At 33.7% G+C, this 18810-nt stretch overlaps 1 protein-coding gene across 3 annotated transcripts in view; it reads right to left on the reverse strand.

The window, feature by feature from the left end:
- The window catches only part of LOC100749628 (autophagy-related protein 16-1), a 608083-nt gene that overhangs the window by 45445 nt on the left and 543828 nt on the right, over positions 1–18810 (reverse strand). The window lies entirely within an intron of this gene.

Here is an 18810-nt window from a genome sequence, read left to right on the forward strand (position 1 = left end):
GGCATTTGATATTTAATAGAACAAAATCGAAATCTCTTTGAAATTTTCTGGTAGTGGATGGTAATACTGATCATTTGGCATTCTTGTATATACTAACAATTTTCATCGTATCCTCTCCTGCTAATATTGACAACTGATTTCGATATAACATGACATATATACAATTCAAGATAATATATTGATTAATTATAATACTATACTAAATAAATTCAGATATTCCAAATCAGAGTATAATAGCATGTGCATGTAAAATCATTTCATTTAATCATAGCTTTGTTTACCATTTCCTTGTCAATTTCTATTTTCTCACATCCCTGAGTATTCACATAAAACTAAATCATAAAGTTAAAATAAAATAGATGAATATTTAAAACAGCATCTAGATCAATTAGAATACCTTTTATAGTATTAATGAAGCATTACTAACCTAAGTTTTATAAAACCAACATGAAGAGGAGCAAATCCCAACACAACGCAAACGTACATAATCAATAACTCAATTGTTCACTTATTAATTAAGCTGTCCTATGTTAACGATACAATGACATATGCTTCACAATAATATCGTTTCGACCAAAAGATCTATTAAGCCGTTATAATGTGGACTAGAAGGGGTTATATACAGCGGATTAACAGGGAACGTCATCTAGCAGCGTGTCCCTCCATAAAGCGATAAAATATGAACATTATTCCGGACACGTCTCAATATCCATTATCCCAAAGTTTCTAAAATTTGTATTTACCACTTTATTGCACTTTCAAGCTCCTCAAAAATATTGCGATAAAATTCCCTATACTGACATTATTATCATTTGTATTTATGTGTGCTGGATCCTTAAGCAAATAATATAGTTCGAAAATCGTCGTTTCGTGAAAACCAACTGGATCTATTGACGCACGTCAAAGAGCCGTATAATAAAAAAAAAAGAATAAAGAAATCCAACTATACGTAACATGAATGATAAGTACTTAGATGCTTTTATCGGAGACTATTTGGGTGCGACCCAGGTATTCAACTGCTCGACTACATCTTCAACATCTTTAGTTGCAGCCTAGCATCTATATTTCCAGAACTGTAATACTGGGAACACATGAAAAGCCATTTCCCTACTTTACCATTCTTTCTTGACAGCCTTGTTTCCTATCTTTTTTCGACGATTCGATATTGGCCACTGGTCGCATTTTTCATCGAAATTATGGACGTTATATATTCGAAAAATAAGAGAGAATATCATGAAAAGGCAATAAATTACGGTTGTCGAGTAAACATTCCCGTTTAATTAATCCCATTAACGGACCGCCATTTACCGAAATTGAGACATCCCGTTCGTCCCAATTGGATTATCATAACGGAATTTTAATAAAAGCGTTACTGTTATAATTGCTGTACTGAAACGTGGATCCTTGAACGAAGCGATCTTAATAAATAGGTTAAATAAGGAACAAAGGATGCTTAGGTACAAATGGATTTTTTAAGATAGACCTAGAACAATGCTATTGCATTTCGCGGGCGTTCTTAAATAAAATTTCAATATTTTAAATATTACTTACTTTTACCGAAACACTTGTTTCCAGTGATCTCTCGACATTTTCGGAAAATATAACTGCAACGTATTGCTTTATTTAAAGGGAAGAAACGAGAAATTATTTCAAAATACAAGTTATTTCAAATACTAAAATTTTATCATGAACTCCATGCTTGAGAAATCCAACGGCGTTATTCTACTTCTAACCATCTTAAAAAATGTCCCCTTTGAAATGAAGTTTCCAACTTTTCTTTCGATAAACTCTTTTTACTATATTAGAAATAAGAAGATTAAACAAGAATTAAATACTCTAAAGTTTATTTATATGTCAGTAGATAAATTATTTACTTTTAAAATTTCGCACAGGCGCCACAGTGTCATTTTAGAACTAAAATTAGAAATGTTTTGTTAGATCTTCGTGTTAGATGAGAGTACAGCGTGGAGCTTGAGCCTAAACCAACATTACATCATTCTATGTCAGGCAAAAGTGATTTGTCCCATGTTTCATACGGTACGCGTGAAAAACACATCCTGAACTCACGTATGATTAAGCCTTAAATTACGCACGACTGCAATTATTCCCGGTAGTTTATGGTTGTAGTCGACGAATTCAGATGAAATGACTCTTTGATCTTCGTAATAACATAAATGGCTATAAGATGTAGCCCGAAGCGTAAGAGTCGGAGAATGTGAACTAATGTCGTTGCTGGTATTTTCTGGTCTCTGGTCGTTGCTGGTTTCGTAAATTGAATTGTGCATTAAACGTATTACTTAAATGTATTGCTTTGTGCGTGTCATTGCAATATAGTTAAAACGACGGACAAAAACTTCTCACTGTGATGAAAGTATAATTCTATTATAAAAATGAAACATAAATAAAATGCAGGCATCATTATTGCATTTATACTTCCACATATTTTTATATTTTTGCTACAGTATTATTACAGATACATTGACATTAAATCATCATTTAATACATTGAATTAAATAATTTTGTGTAACCGAATTGTTTAACGATATCATTAGTGAATGAATTCAAGTCGAGCGCGAAATTCAAGTTATTTTCTTTTACGAGTTTCAACTTAACTATTCTAAAATGGAAGCTACAGTTAATATTAACAACGAACGTATAATTTATTACTGACATTTCAAATATTAATTCATTTTTTTAAATCTAAGATAATGATATTCTACGAGAATAGTACAGGAAATATTGTATCTCAATAGTAAAAGTATCAATACCAACGATACGATACTTAAACTGGCGAACTTAGTACACAGGAAAGGAAAAGTCCAAATGATGAAAATAAACATTTACGTTTCTCGTGCTTTAGGTAACAAACAATCAATTATTTTACTCAATATAAATATTTGAAAATAAAAAGCGTGGGAAACTAACCAAACTTGAGAATTTATTGTGAATATGAAATTTATAGTAACCATTTGATCACTGGCATCAGGCCACACGTTGCTTGGCGAATATGTCTCTCACGCATCAATGGAAACAAACGCTTACCGTTTCGTAGAAAACTTCGGCGAAGTACAAGGCGTAACGGAATCTTACGTGCTAAATATAGAGATGTCAACTAAACTCAGGGATGCTATGAACAGTTAGAAACAGAATGCATGATGTAAATACTGTTCTAGTTAACATGTAAATACTGTTTTATCTATATGCTGTAAATTAGGAAATTAACTCTATATGTATGCTTAGAAGCGTGTGTGACGTACGCTTGTTAAAAATACAAAAGAGAAAATTTAACCTACACACTAGAGAAACGACTTTTAGAGTGGCCTTAGACTATCAATATACAGCGTATCTATTTTACCTCGATACAGTTAAAGATATTTCACTGTATCGAGATAGAATAGACACCCTGTATATTGTCAATATTTCAAGGTTCTCAACTAAAAGGATCAATATCTATTGTCAATACACTATTGTCAATATTTATTGACATACCGAATTTACGTTCAGAACTTTCAAATCTTGAGGATATTATTGATTATCAGAGGGAAATTGACATTCAATTACGTCAATACTTTACATTAATTCATTTTACAGATATGACATTATGCACGCGCTTATTTATCAAGCTGTAGTTACTCCCAATCTTTCTGATTTTTTTGAGAATTACATCCTTTATAACATTTTATTTCTGTTTTTATGTTACAAACGAAACTTAAATGGAACTCTATATATTTATGTGTGTAACATAGTGTGCAACACTACAGGAGGAATTCATCGATCTATGTTCTATTAGTGTTTCAAGATCATTTAAAGTTTCCCTTCGTTAAACGGCTACAAGAGTTTCCATACTTTGAAACTTCGTAACTTCAAAATGAACTTCAAGTCTTGCAAGACGTTTCACTCGCTACCAGAGTACGGATGTGGTTTCAACATGATGATGCATCTGGTCATAACGACCGCAGGGTTCGAGAAACGCTGAACAACATGTTTTCTGGTCGTTGGATAGGAAGAGGACGTAGAATATCCTTTCCGAGATTCCCAGATTTCATGTTTTTACTTTTTTTTCCTTGTGGCGTTTTGTAAAACATAAAGTTCGCTGAGAAAAATCTGCTGCTCGGATCACTGATGTCTGCCAACAAATTACCAGAAAAAGTTTCGAAGAGGTAGAACTATCAGTCAAGGACGAAAGGTAGCATTGCATTGATGCTCAAGGTCATTCAAGAGGAAAAACATAGGGATGCATCGAATACTTTGTGGACGGTTTTTCACGAAGGAATTGACATTATTAGTTAGATTTTGTAAATTTAACACATTTGTTACAAAGTTACAAGTAATCGGCATTAATAATTTCATAATAAAGTTATGAAAGTTTTACAAATAAATTTTACCAATTAACATAATTGATAATTGATCACTCCGTTAATGACTTTAACTTCTAACAAAAATCATTCATCTCTCAAGCTGTGTACAAATTTTGCAAATGAAAGTTTAAAATGGGATAGCCTGTATGAAATTTATCAAAATTATCAGTACTGTTTATTAATTAAGTTTGTGTTTGAGATCTGCTTTGAAAACAACTAGAGGATATGAGGATGAGAGAAACATATCGACGTAAGGTAGTACTTAAAATAATGGCTTAAAATAGATTAAGGCAATTCTCCAGCTTCGAAGCTATCTTTTTCTATTTCTCATAATTTCGATAGGATACTTTCGAGACGAATTGTTATTGGCCGGGGTAAAATTGGAGATTTACAATTAATTTGAAAACATGAAGATGCTCGTATCTATTAATTTCCCGATGTTGCAAAAACGTTGACCTTTGATATAGAGATAAATTGTAGGTTACGGAAAATATAATTATAGAGAGAAATGTCCATAATCGGAATTTTTCTTTTATTTATCATGGACTTGTACATTTCTAGCATCATTCACATCAGTTAAAGCTTTCAGCTGGTTTTCAAAGTTTATTGGAATTCTTCGGGCTTGGTAAACATTTTCGCATTTTTCAGGCGTTTGAGTTTCCAAACGATACGCGGAGAAGACGTAAAATTTTAATCTCTCGTTCCAAAGGGCATAAAGTGTTCCGAGTGCACGGCTAATCACACTAAATCGCAGGACATGGTGGTTGTCCTTTTATTTTCTTTTTTTTCTTTTTTTTTACATAACGATCGCAATGAAGGTTCGCCTCGCGAACTTAAATCAAATTCGCTATATTATCATGGCGATTTCAACGTCAGGAGAGGAAAAAAAGGAAAGATTCGCGATGGCGTCTCTGTCAGTGGTACGTGTTCAAGTAGAACAGAGCGCATCGACACTCTCGTTTTGCCGTAGGTATTGCGTTAAAGGAGAGCGTTCATCGGAGAACCAGCGCGGTTCTCCTTTCGATATTCCTCCTAATTATTGGGTCCGGTGCCTATCGAAGACCCCTGGGACGTCATTTCGATGCGGTTGTTATCGGGAAAGCTGGTAGGCGACCGTGAACATGACAAAGAAAATAAGAAGGTTGTCTAGGTAAATCTAAGCACTTGTTATTTAGTAGGAACCTCCAGCTTTGAGACGCGCCGGTACTCCAGAAGCGTGCGAGCCAAAGAAAGAAGAGTCCAACTCGAGGAAGAAGATGCTGAAGGTGGCGGAGAAGCAATAGAAGAGGAAGAAAAAGGGAACTGGATGGAGGAGAAAGAGAGAGAGAGAGAGAGAGAGAGAGAGAGAGAGAGAAGAACCGGAGGAGGAAGCACTGGGAGGCACTTTACTAGGTGTACGTATACTGGGTGTTTCCTACCATACAAAATATCATAATACCATTACGATTCATAGAAATACGAAAAACAATTGTGCAAATGTATATATCAAATATTAAGATATATAACATACTTTATATACTTTGAGTTTCTATGTATCTTAAAATGTGGACGTTATAAAATCGAAATATTATTATTTATATACATCAAGTATATATATGTATGTATACATATTCAATATAGGTTTCTAATTATAATTTGCACGTGTCAACAATTTGTTCGGGTAATCGGACAAACTTTTACTTGAAAATACAATAAAATAAAATAAAAACACACACGTGAATTAATACGAATCTCTTTCCTTCGTTACAATAAAAAATGCATTTGTAGTTTACTTACTTGAGCTAATATGTAATTAGGATGTACTTATCTGGTTTACCTTGGTATTAAAGTTATAGATAGATATGAAACAAATGAAACTCTATTTGTGCATCTACTGGAACGAAATCTTTCTTAGTGTCTGATTACATGATCTTCTGCCGACTGAATCTATTTATTTGAATATGAAGGAAAAACCATGAATAGTAAAGTGAATTAATAAATTTCTATCATATGAACTATCTGTCTAATGACTTTATTCATATAACTGAACTACTAGAAATTATTTTACTATCCCAATAACAACTTCAACAACCGTACTTACTGTCTGATTAAATGAATTTCTGCGGACTGAATTCACTTATCTTAATATGAACTCCTATTATATGAGTGAAAATTCTTATTACAGAAACTGTTTATCCCCCTAACGAATTCACATGGACTTCCAAAATGTAACTGAATTATGTATCTTTACTTGCCTTACTACTGTCCAATACACTCTAGCTCTATTAATATCCATTTAACTATTACTCTTCTTGCAATGACAATTTCAAAATACTTAGTGTCTGATAAAATGAACTTCTGTCGACTGAATCTACTTATCTGAGCATACACTTCTACTATACGAATGAGAATTCTTATTGTACAAACCGTTTATCTAGCGAATGATTTCCAGAATGTAACTGAAACACCATGTATCTCCATTTGTACTGCTACTGTCCAATACTTTCTAACTCTATTAGTATCTATTTAACCATTACTCGCCACTCAATGACTGTATATCCGTCCTGTACGAACACCATGCAATGTAAACAAACGGCAGTTTTTATGCTCGGTCATGGTACGCTTAAGCGATGCAGAGCATGACAGGAATAGCTGGCACGTATGAGGATACACCCTGTAGATCGTGGGCGCCTAGACAGCGAGAGCAACGTCGACTGAATGGTAGGCTAGTACCTCCCATACGTACTTACGTTACGTACGTACGTACGTACATACGTAGATCATGGTTGCGTTAGTAACATCGCTAACGTAGATACGTACGTGCGGGCTGAGCACAGCGCCGAAGGAGGTTCGTTGACCGCCTGTGAGACTTCTCTCTTCCTTTATCGCTCTATCTGTCGTACTGTCTCTCTCCGTCGTCGTCTATCTACCTTCCTTCCGTCTTCCTTTCTCCGTCAAGACTTCACCGCGACCTTGGCGATTCAATGCCCGCACCAGATAACTCCCCTTTCCAGATAATAGATTATTTCATACGTGTAACTAGTCGTTGGTAGCAGCCTCTCTCCTCCTCTCCTCCTCACCTCCAACACAACTCCTTCCAACGTGTATCGACTACTCTCTTTCGCTTTCTCCTTTCCCCTCTCGGCGGTTCTTCCTGATAACTCGCTTGCTGAACCGCGCGAACGAGCGACCAATGCTCAAGCATATAATACTATAATACTATACACACTCGATATGTACATATACAGAAAACGACCTAAAAAGAAACTCTGATGTATTTTGGAGAAAAAATTACACGATTTCTTTTTTTTTCGAGATTTTTATTATTGCTGAAGACGCTGACACGAGTGTGTCGTCTGCTTTTTTTATTAAATATTTTATGTTGCCCTCGCATCTTTGTAAAATAAAAGAAGAATATGTAAAAAAAAGAATGCCATGGCGATAGTTACTCGATGTCTTGAATCACTGAGTTTTTGACAATCGTTTGTTTAAATAATAATTTCCGATCAAGCTGTATGCCAAAAAGTTTCTGATGAAAAGATTATATGGTGAAAGATTGTGTGATTATATGTCGCTCTTGAGGACAGAAAGTGAAATTTCAATAGTAGCAAAAACATTAAGAAAGAATTTTAATCGTCGAGCACGTGTGATTATAGTAATTAGACTAGCGTTTGGTGTAGACAATTTTTGTTGTGAATTTTTAATATACACCTCTTCTAAGTATATAATGAAGGATTTAAAAGACATTTGAATTTTTGTTTCATTTGGCTGGAAATATTATTCTCGCTATTCGTGTAGATTAGTACTTGTCTTATACAGGTTGAAGGAGCTCCCGCCAAGTGTTGTGATGCCTGTTAAGCTAACTTCTAATTAAGTGCGACGAGAACTGTTAAAGCAAGTTCAAGTTGCAGCTAAGCGCTATGAACACTATTAAACTATATACCAAAATCAAGCCCAATTTCCATTAAATAATATGTACATAGCTATAAAATAATAATTTTGGCAATCGTTCTTCGTTTCAATTAGAAGTAGAATAATTAACAGTATTTGGTGGAAAATCGAATTAAATAAATAGGTATAAATTAAATGATTAAAAAATAATTGCGATCTAACTCTGTATATGTACGTAGCTTAATACGTACACGAAGAATAATTATATTGGAAATGTTGCAGATGTCAACTAAATTTCGCTCATATTCATATTTGCCAATTTTAAATATGATATAATCTCAAGACCACAATCTACATCAAGTACTATAAATAATTTATGCGTGGTTACTTGTTAGAGAAATAGAAAATGTATGGCGCGAAGAATCAGGTTCTATTTAAAACTGAGTGAGCGTGCCGAACACATTAATATCGTTATCGGATGTAACACGATTAAACGACTGGTTTACATTTTTTTCAATTCGAACGAGTTTTTGATTAGTTTTCCGTGTATTGTCGGACACCTCGATTAAGAAACTGAGAATGAGAAACGCATTTAGCCTCTGGTTTCTTATAAGGATTGGAAACAGGAATCTCTTGATTTACAGAAATAGAAGATTCCAGTTTATGATTCTAATGAGAGTTAAACGTTTATGTATACATTGGAAATGTGGATAAGAGAAACCTTGTCGTTTCTCCACATTTGGACACCTTCCCACGATACGGTTAAGATAGGAATTATATTTAAATATTTAATATAACTTCTATCTTATTTAAAATTTATCAACATATACGGAATAATTACCATAATATATTTACTTAATAGAGATTATATCTTGAAAGACAAATAATTAAAATAATTTAGAGAGTTTGTTACTAAGAAAATTACGTTAAATACGTTAATTCATTTTGGAAGCATAAAGATTTCCACTGAAATGAAGATATCAAGAAGTAAAATATGTATCTTAGAACATTTTAATCAAGGACGGTAGTTACCTTCTTCCATCTCTTATTTTCTTTTTCTTTTACTTTTCTCTTGTGGGATCTCGATTATGTCGACGTTTATCCGTCAAAAGTTATCCTCTCTAACTGGAAATAGCTGACGCCAATCGCTTGCATCAGGAATTTTTCATCATCGTTTGAACATTCCGCATGCATGAAGAAGAATTCGGCTTTCGTTATTCGCAGTTGATATTACTGTCTTTCGTATGATATCGGATGTTTATGGCATTTTCAGATCGGTCATACGAATGTATTAGATTTTCTATGTAGCTATGACGATCAAGCTGTTGTAAAATGTTATACTCTTTTGTCAGATTGAGTTATTATATTTCACGTTCTACGATTTCATTTCTATTGTTAATTGTTTATATTAACGGTAATTTATATTGTGATTTTGTAGGAAGAATTATTACATCGAATGAAATTGCTCAAAATGTCAATATGTAAATTCCAATGCCACACTCTTCCAATTTGAATTACGCCACTTGTCTCATTCAGGTTAATGGTACACATTAAGAGAAATATGTTTATAGTGTGCGTAAAGTTCTAATGAATTTGAATCTACAATTTCATGATTTAGTTCTCTGTTAATATATTTATAACAGTTATATCTCATAATCATATCAAATATCACATAATGGTATTTTTAATATATGTAATATATTATATAACAATATAATAATAATCCATAAAATTTGTAAAGCTCGGTCTTAAATAAAATATATATTTCAAATAACTGAATACCTATAGAAATAAAATTTCTGCAACAGACTACGAGAATAGCTGATACCTAGTCGCTCGAGGAAAGAATTTTTCATTTTCCTCGAATATCTACGATTATACACATTTTTTAAATATGTCACTTTATTGACTGTTTATGTATTATGTATTATTATATGTTATGTACTATTTATAATTTATTACACTACTTATAAGCTAACAAACAAAAAGATGAACTAATTTCTATTATTATGACTTAAGTCAAATGGCAGTATAACATTTCATTGAATCAATAATTTTTTCAAATATATCCACTAAAATGTAATTATATCTATCAATACGAATGTGATTACGCAACATGTTGGAAATTTAAGGAACTATTTATTCTCAAGTTAAATGTTACTCGAGACATTCCTCGATTCTATGCTAAAGGCGCTTCTAATTGTCTCGTCTGCGCAAACTTCGTATATGTCCGACACCTTTTACACTGTTGTTACGCTTCCGTGAATGCATTGCCTGCAAACTTATCGTGAAAACATCAAGATTAGACAAAGATATATAAACGAAATTTCCTGACGTGTCGCGTTTAATTATCTATCTTCTTCGTTAAAATTCTGGCAATGTTAGCATTTTTTATCACGTTAAGAAGGAAACAGATATATTATATTATAAAAAGGAGATAAACTCTCCTCCTTATTATCGTAAACTTAACCTGTTGATAAGATGGAATTATTCAAAGACGTATCAATTAGTTGGTTGATTTAATTATTTCAATTTCTTTGCTCGATAATTAATAAAATGGAAGTATAGATTAAAAAATTTGTTCCTTTATGAAAGGGAAATTATGAAAATAAAATATTCCTATTTCACTTTTAGCAAACAAAAATGGTTTGTAGTATTCTGAGAAGATGCCAAACATAAAACTGAAACAACAAATCATGCGTATCAATAAGAATATTTTCATATTTTATTCGCACTTGCGATATTTTCTAGTGCTAGAAAAATATAACTGGATAGAAGATAATCGAAAGAATGTGGGGTCAAAAGTAATAAAATAATAAAAACTAAATCCTATAATAATAACAGAACAGTCCATGATAAACTATGTAGATAAGAAGAAATAACGCTGATTGTCAGCGAACCGTGAATGTATTGCTTCAAGTGTAATATAATTACCCGATAATGCAGTTATACGTGGGTTTCAGGAGTCCACCGAAATGTAACCATAATGTGCTATCCGTGGTCACAAATTGATTGTAAAACGTTTCCCGGGGTTTACGATAACTGTAAAGTGGTGGTCATTGTTTGGTAAATAAAAGCAGAATGGTTATGTAGCCTTGTGGTAATTGTCGCCACTTATTACATTGCTACGTGCTCGAAAAGGAAGTAATAAGACTTACGTGATTTGTAGCAAATTCTTTACGTGAAAGCAAAACGACCACCTTATAGGGCGAAGAAAAAAAGCGAAGCAAAGCTTCGCTTCCACGTAATGCAGTCCATTCATATTATGCAAACGGTATGAATCGAACAGAGCTGAATAAAATTGACGCAAGATATCTTATTCCATCTTACTTTAGCCACGTAATGTATCGAAATTTATTCGTCGGAGAAAGATATTTCGTAGATATTTCCAAGGGAACTAATGTCGAATATAAACATGGAATAATTCATCATTGAGAGGAAAGAAAACTGACGAGCTAAACTGGCCGCTTTATATAAGAAATTCGAATGCACGATATGACATGAATCTACGTATATTTTCTTCGTACCATATTACAGTTGCTGACGAAAGTATTCGAACATTTGTCCAAAAATTTTACAAATATATTATATGCGTTACACGAAATATTTTACGATTTTAATAATACCCGATTATATAAATGATATAACTAACTTTTCTTTTAACGTAATCAATAATACTTTACCATTGTCTTCTAGAAGTTATCTTTGGTAACATTGTGAGTTATGTCACTTTTGAAATATATGCGCTATATCTTAAAAAATGAAAAAATGTTAAATAAGGGTTTTAATTAAGAAAAAGAGAGGGGGAGGGGTACGTAGATAGTTTTGGCCCCGTTTCATTGATCGTCACGTAACCGGCGGTGTAGACGACGGTCTGGAGGCGGCAGTCTCGCGGAAACCACACACCAAAGCCATGATCGCCTGCGGGGAAAACGTGGCAACGCGGAAAAACACGGTACAAGGAACCCGTGTGCAGTGTGCACCGACCTTAATGCAAATTCAGTGGCGGCGCTCTTTCTGTCTTCTTCGTTCTCTCTCTTTCTCTCTCTCTCTCTCTCTTTCTTTTCGTCATGCATCCTCTCGTTAGCCGATAGTACGACGAAACTGATCGCGCTGCAGGAACGAGACTACACGAGGATGAGAACGCGATTGAACGTCCGGAGTCACGGAGTTTCTTTCAACTCCTTCCGCCTCTTCCTCTTTCCGGCTTGCGTACATTCCTTGCGAATGTTCGCGCGAACGTCCTTGCCACTCCGACCGTTCATTCCTTTCTAGCAAGCATCACGATTGTGCCTTCATTTGTTTAATACCAAAACAGAAACAGCACTCCGACCGTTTTATTATTTTTTTGTTCATTCTGATAATTATGCGACTAGTAACTTTATGCAAATTTTACTGTTTATCTTCGGTCTCCTTTTTTAGAAAACTTTATACTGCCTACAAAATCAATCGAGAGAGTTTGAAAAATTAATATAATTTTCATTATTTTATTAAGAAAACGATAAGTTTAACAATTTTTCCTTATATCGTAAATATTTTGGAAAAAGTAACTAAACTGCATAGGTATTTTCGTAAGAAGTAAATTTTGCAAGCAATGCTTATTATGAACGTGTTTTATTACGATTTGAAGAAATTTTAAGTTTAGTTTTAATTACTCGAAATGTCTTAATTACATTCGAAATTTGACATGAAATTTATTAAGCGATATATTTCATTTTTATTTTAATCATATCATATAGAAATGATTGTTTCTATGGTTATTCGGTTTGCAAATATATTTATAGTTAATACTTCCAGTTACATATCTGGATGACTGATCAGACATGAGTTATGTTATTTTGAATTATTAAACTCGTTATGCAGAGATGCTGTACGCGAGATAGCAGAATGTAGCAAAGCTGGATGTTTGTAAAAAGAGATTTAAATTTAGCATCGCGTTTTCCCTTTCGAGCAGATAAATATATTTATATCTTCAGTTCGATAGTTTAACCTTGTTTAAGAATATTGAACGTATTACTATTGCTTACTATATGTAAATACTTTATCTCACCTATATTTGACAATATATATATTATATAATATTCTGTGGAATTAGCAACTTATTACTATAAATATCCTAATAAATATATATTTATTAATAAATATATATATATTTTATAATTATAAGTAATTATATATTTGCAAAAAGAATACTTTCATAATCAAATTATTTCAACAAACTAAAGTACCATACCATCATAGTGCTATATATTAAAAGCTAATTGTTCGATTCACTTCTCTTTTATTTAAAAAAAGCGCGATGTTTCTGCCTTTAGTATCCTTCTCCGCGTCGGTTCATTAAACAAAGATTTATTTATTTACGCAACAGCTCATGAAGGTAGTAAAAGCGAGCATAAAAACATGACGATTCGTGCATTACCTAAATCAGATTTTCGCGCATCGCGAGAAAGTCTTTTCAATTTATTTTCCCCAATTATTATCTCATCGGATATTCTCCTCGGCTTGAATAAATTGTGAAACTTAATTGGACACCCTCGAATAATAATATCCTACGATTAATTATGCATTGAGTCGTCTCGTATACCTTCGTACGTGTACGCGAAATTATTCAGCAAATCGTCCAACCAACGAACAAATGCTTGTCCAGCCAGAGTGGAAATTGGCTCGAACCAGTTTTAATGATGAGTGCACACTGTTCTGCTGGTAATTTAGCATTCATAGAGTGGGAGCACAGGGAGTGTTCGTCCCTGGTAAGTCTTGAATTTTCGAAAAATGGATTTTCGTTGTTTCAAGCTGAACGATATCAGGCGTGTTTATAAAACACTTTTCTATTAACCATATAATGTTAATTGATTCGGTGATGCATATTTGTTGATAATGGCGATCCATCAATCAACCAGTACTTGATATATCTAGCGTATTTTATGTAGAAAAAGCGCGTTCACTTTTCAAATTTGATGAAATGCACGAAGAAGGAAAAAAACAGGCAGAAAATAGTTAATTGAGCGAATAATGGAAGAAGTTGCTCAATAGGTCGCAATGTTCGATGTGAAAACGGTGTGTAACGCGTGGAATTACTTGCGGAAGATTATGCTCGTTCCTTTCGACGCTAGTAACGAGTGCAGGTGCGTGACGATGCCTATGACTCTTGAAATTAGCTTCCTGATCTTTAGAATTTCATGAAGAGTTTCGAGCCGAGATGATTGTTCAGGTGGATGTCGCATAAAATACAATTATGAAGGAATGAAAAAGATGAAAATGATGCGAGATTATGGAACACGATAATTTGATATGGTCAAAAAGCATTGAAAAGTTTATTAAGTGTGTAATTGACTCACTGAATGAGTTCAACGTGAAATGTCAATATTACAGAATTTTTAACACGATGCAGAAAGTAGTTCTTGAAAACTACTAATTGATTAGTTATCTAAGTTTGGAAAATTTTCTAAATTTCAAAATAAAACGTAGAAAACGCATAAATAAATTATTATTTTTTAGTAAGTACTTTTCATTCCAAGTAACCGTAAAATTAATTATAATATCTCGCAATAGTATTTTCAGATGAATATCGCATTTTATTACAACTGAATAGGGAATAAAATACAAATTTTGTTGCAGATATGTGGCAAATTAAATACAATATTCGACTAATCGAGCTCCATACAAATAAGGAAGTAACATTCACGTCTGCCTTATATAATAATAATAGCGCCATTCCCTATTGTTCTTGCACATAATTTAACACGAGTAACTATCACATGCTATTAAAAGAATTATACCATGTGAAGAACCTAGATGACCTTGATTTCTTCTTGGCGCCTATCTGAATGAAAATAAATTCATGTGGCGCTTCATTATAAAGGGACGTAGTTGTTGAGATATTAAAAGTATGCACCTTTTAAATATTTATATATATGTAGGTAAGACTATAGGTAGAGAAAAGAAATTTATAAAGCGTTTGTAAAGCGTTTATAACCAGTTAAAAAGTTAAAATTTAATACTCATGATGATCTTTATAATATTTATAAATATTTTTTTTTATTGTATTTATGATCACTTTTGGAACACGATATATAGACAATATTCTAAAATTAAATGCTTGATTGGCACCAAATAATTGAATACGATTTAACTTATATGTCAACAGACAAGCTATTAATTTTACGCGTCTGACTTCAACTGTCTAATACTACTTACGCTCTCCAGGTCTCAGAATTCCATCGTAGTTTTTCGTATTTAAACACCTTTGTGTGTTTTTAAAATAAGCCATGTGATTTCACATACCGAAGTATATACACTAACAATTGAAAACAACTATCTTCAGTTCAAACCTAACTATCTAATCATTTAACGCAAAACAATCACTGTGACCTTAAAGCTACCTCGATTTCATCAATCATCTCATATTCCTCGTAACCTAACAATAAGAAATAATGGAAGATACACGCTTAAACCAAGTACATCGTAACATGAAACGTGGTGGAGATGAAAAAAATGTCGAAGGAAATTATGACGCAAATAGAGAATGCAAATACGCTGCGGTTGAATATGGTTGTTTGAAACCAGCCTGTTCCTTCCGCAAACGGACAAGCTGTTCTCAGCGTCTTGTACAATGGTTGCGGCGTTTCGGTATCAGAGAGGCATGAAATTCTTCGCGGGGAAAAAAAAGTTTCGTTCCCGTTTGAAGTTTTGTTTCCGTGCGGGATGCAAAATACGAGGCACGAGGCGAATAGATATTTCGTTCTACGGGAATGTCTCACTTCTAAGGAGCGGCCAGACAAAGATGCAAACCGTTTCCAATCGAAGAAACGTTAGAACACACTCTTCTAGGAAAACGAGGAACAAAACGCGGATTGTTTAGAAATATATAGGTAAAAGAATATCTATGCTGACCGATTTAGACAAACCAATAACAATGCGCTTTGTAAACGACGCTCTTATTGTTTACTGTTATTGTTTACTCTTACTGTTTACTTTTACTGCTTACTCTTATTGTTACTGTATATGGAAACTGATAAGATTTGTATATCTAATATCATGATATGATTTTTTTTAATGCTTCACAATATTGGTACCATAGAGGTGCATGCGCATGTAGAATTCGAATCGGTGATTCTTACAAAATATACGCTTGCATTTTAAATATATCTTGTAACTTCTACATCTATAAATAATCTACTTATAAGTCTACAAATTGGTTTCAACTTTTACCAAAGTAATCGCAATAATCGTCTCTTACTAACAATGAAATTTTAAAATGTTTCATACCATATACCTAATGCATCCGTAAAAAGTTCGTACAGGAGTTCAACCACTTTCATAAACCACTGTATATAATATATACAAGTGTAACATGTTAATAACTTCCGCAAAATATCTCCATTTGTCACTCGGAACGGTCAACTGTAATTTGTATATCGGAACAACGCGAGACCGATTTAGATATATATATTCTTATTGTTCGCATCTCTCGGTAGTGACGTTCATATTCCTCGACACAATGGCGGCAACGTGCCAGCAGACACAGTCAAATAACCGTCCTAGACGCGGCTACGAATAACTGTTTTGCATTTCGGAACGCTCGCAGACTTTACGGCTACGAAGGCTGCTCGTAAGTTTACATCGGCATGCAGTGCCTCTCCCTTCTTTCGATCTTGGAAGAAATTGCTCATGTAACAATTCGATAACCCGTCAAATAGGGTCAATGGTGTAACCGCGGCCTTATACACGTGCCGTTACTCTTCGGCTACCGTTTTCGTTAGGCAAAACCAGTCCCTGTCTTGAAAAGACACTGGGTCAATGCCTGTGACTAATGGGTTAAAGGTCATGTGACTCGCACGTTCGCAGATAACATTTGATCCTTTTTTCTGGGTCTCTAGCTCGTTTTCTACGCAGGATAAAGGCAGTTCGTGCTACATATTTCGATACGCTTCTGTGAGAAATAATACGTCGACTGTAAGGTAATATAAGATATTTGCGACAAAAGTGTGAATTATGCATGCTTACGGGATTTTAGAGGAGTACAGGTTCGTTTTGAGAATTTTAATAAGGCTTGATGGTCTTGGTCATAGTTCGCCTAGCCTCGATTCTATTTGCGTGATTTTTACACGGAAAAATCTGTTACTCTCGTAACTGTCGTTAACTAGTTTGTGTGATTAGGTAGAAAAGTATATCAGTGGAAACATTCTTCAAATAGTTTTGGTAGAAACGAATGAGTGAATAGAGATATTAATCGTAAAGTAGTTGATACAATTGAAGAATTATAATTATTATCCCAAACAAATCCACAAACCGCTTTATAACTGAAAGTCTATGTGAGAATAAATGGGAAATATTTTTAATTGAAGACGAAACTTCTTCCTTCTTTTTACCGAGGGAAGTATTAACTGAAGATTATTAACATTAAAAATCTACTTTAAATATTGTGATGGTAAAATAAAATACCAGCAATAAAAGAATAATTTATAAGAGCAAATGATTTCCAATGAGTAAAAGATATAGGAAAACCAATAGTTCCTTTATAATAGTGTATTTAAATACAAAATACAATTGGTATTAAATATTAAAACTAAAAATAAGAAGGTTTATAAAATTCACACATTCTATGATCTAAGTTTCCTATTTAATTAATGAATCCCATCATTTTCATTTAATATCGCAATATTCGATTCTAAGAATTAAATGCCTCTATTGTTTGGCCATTTATTCTGTCACGCGTAATCATTAACGTACGTGCTGAAGCCGGGACAATTACCGCAAATTGCTAGGTTACCTGATACCTGACACAACGTTCGATGAAGTCTCACGTGAGACTAGACAGAAGACTATGCTCTCGTGGGACGGGAACCAGACGAAAATATATAATTTGCATTCAATGTCGAAGGTATTTATACTCACCTCTGTACAATATGTGTGCATAAAAATGACTATGACGCTATTAACAACGGCACGAAGGCCTATAAGTAACTATTCTATTCCTATAGCTCTAGAAGCTACCTGGAGGCAAGGCTTTATTAAGATTTTAGTCAAGGTCACATTGTCTAGTACGCTTTGATTTACTGCTCCTATCGATGAAGAATGGAGCAGCCCACCTACGGTATCGTGTGTAACGAGCCAGAGGATTCTGATGAAGACGCAACGAATAAATTCAACAGAACCAACTGGAACGATGCCTTGGTTAACTGGTTTCCTGCTCTCTGTCTGAATTTCTAATATCTTAATCAACTTCCGCCAGATTACGAAGAGATTAGACTAATTAGGACGAAACGATGTGTGGAAACACGATTTGTCTCGACTAGTTCACAAATAGGAATTTTATTGCAATAAGAATGATACATTGTCGAGTTGCAGCATGATTTATTAATCCTACTATGGTTTCGAATTTCTAGATCCTAATCTCATTCTTGTTTCAATAAGCAAACATCCAAAGAACGACTTTTTTACATATTTAATACAAGATGCATATCAAGAACAATTCTGTATTTTTCGTATTTCCTGAAACATAAAAAATTCCCGAACAATAAAAGGAACACGATTGACTCTGAGATGTCCCAAAGAACGAGGTAGAGTTAAGACCAGAAAT

This window comes from Bombus impatiens, unplaced genomic scaffold, assembly GCF_000188095.3.
Source record: "Bombus impatiens unplaced genomic scaffold, BIMP_2.2 scf_0102, whole genome shotgun sequence".
NCBI lineage: Eukaryota > Metazoa > Arthropoda > Insecta > Hymenoptera > Apidae > Bombus > Bombus impatiens.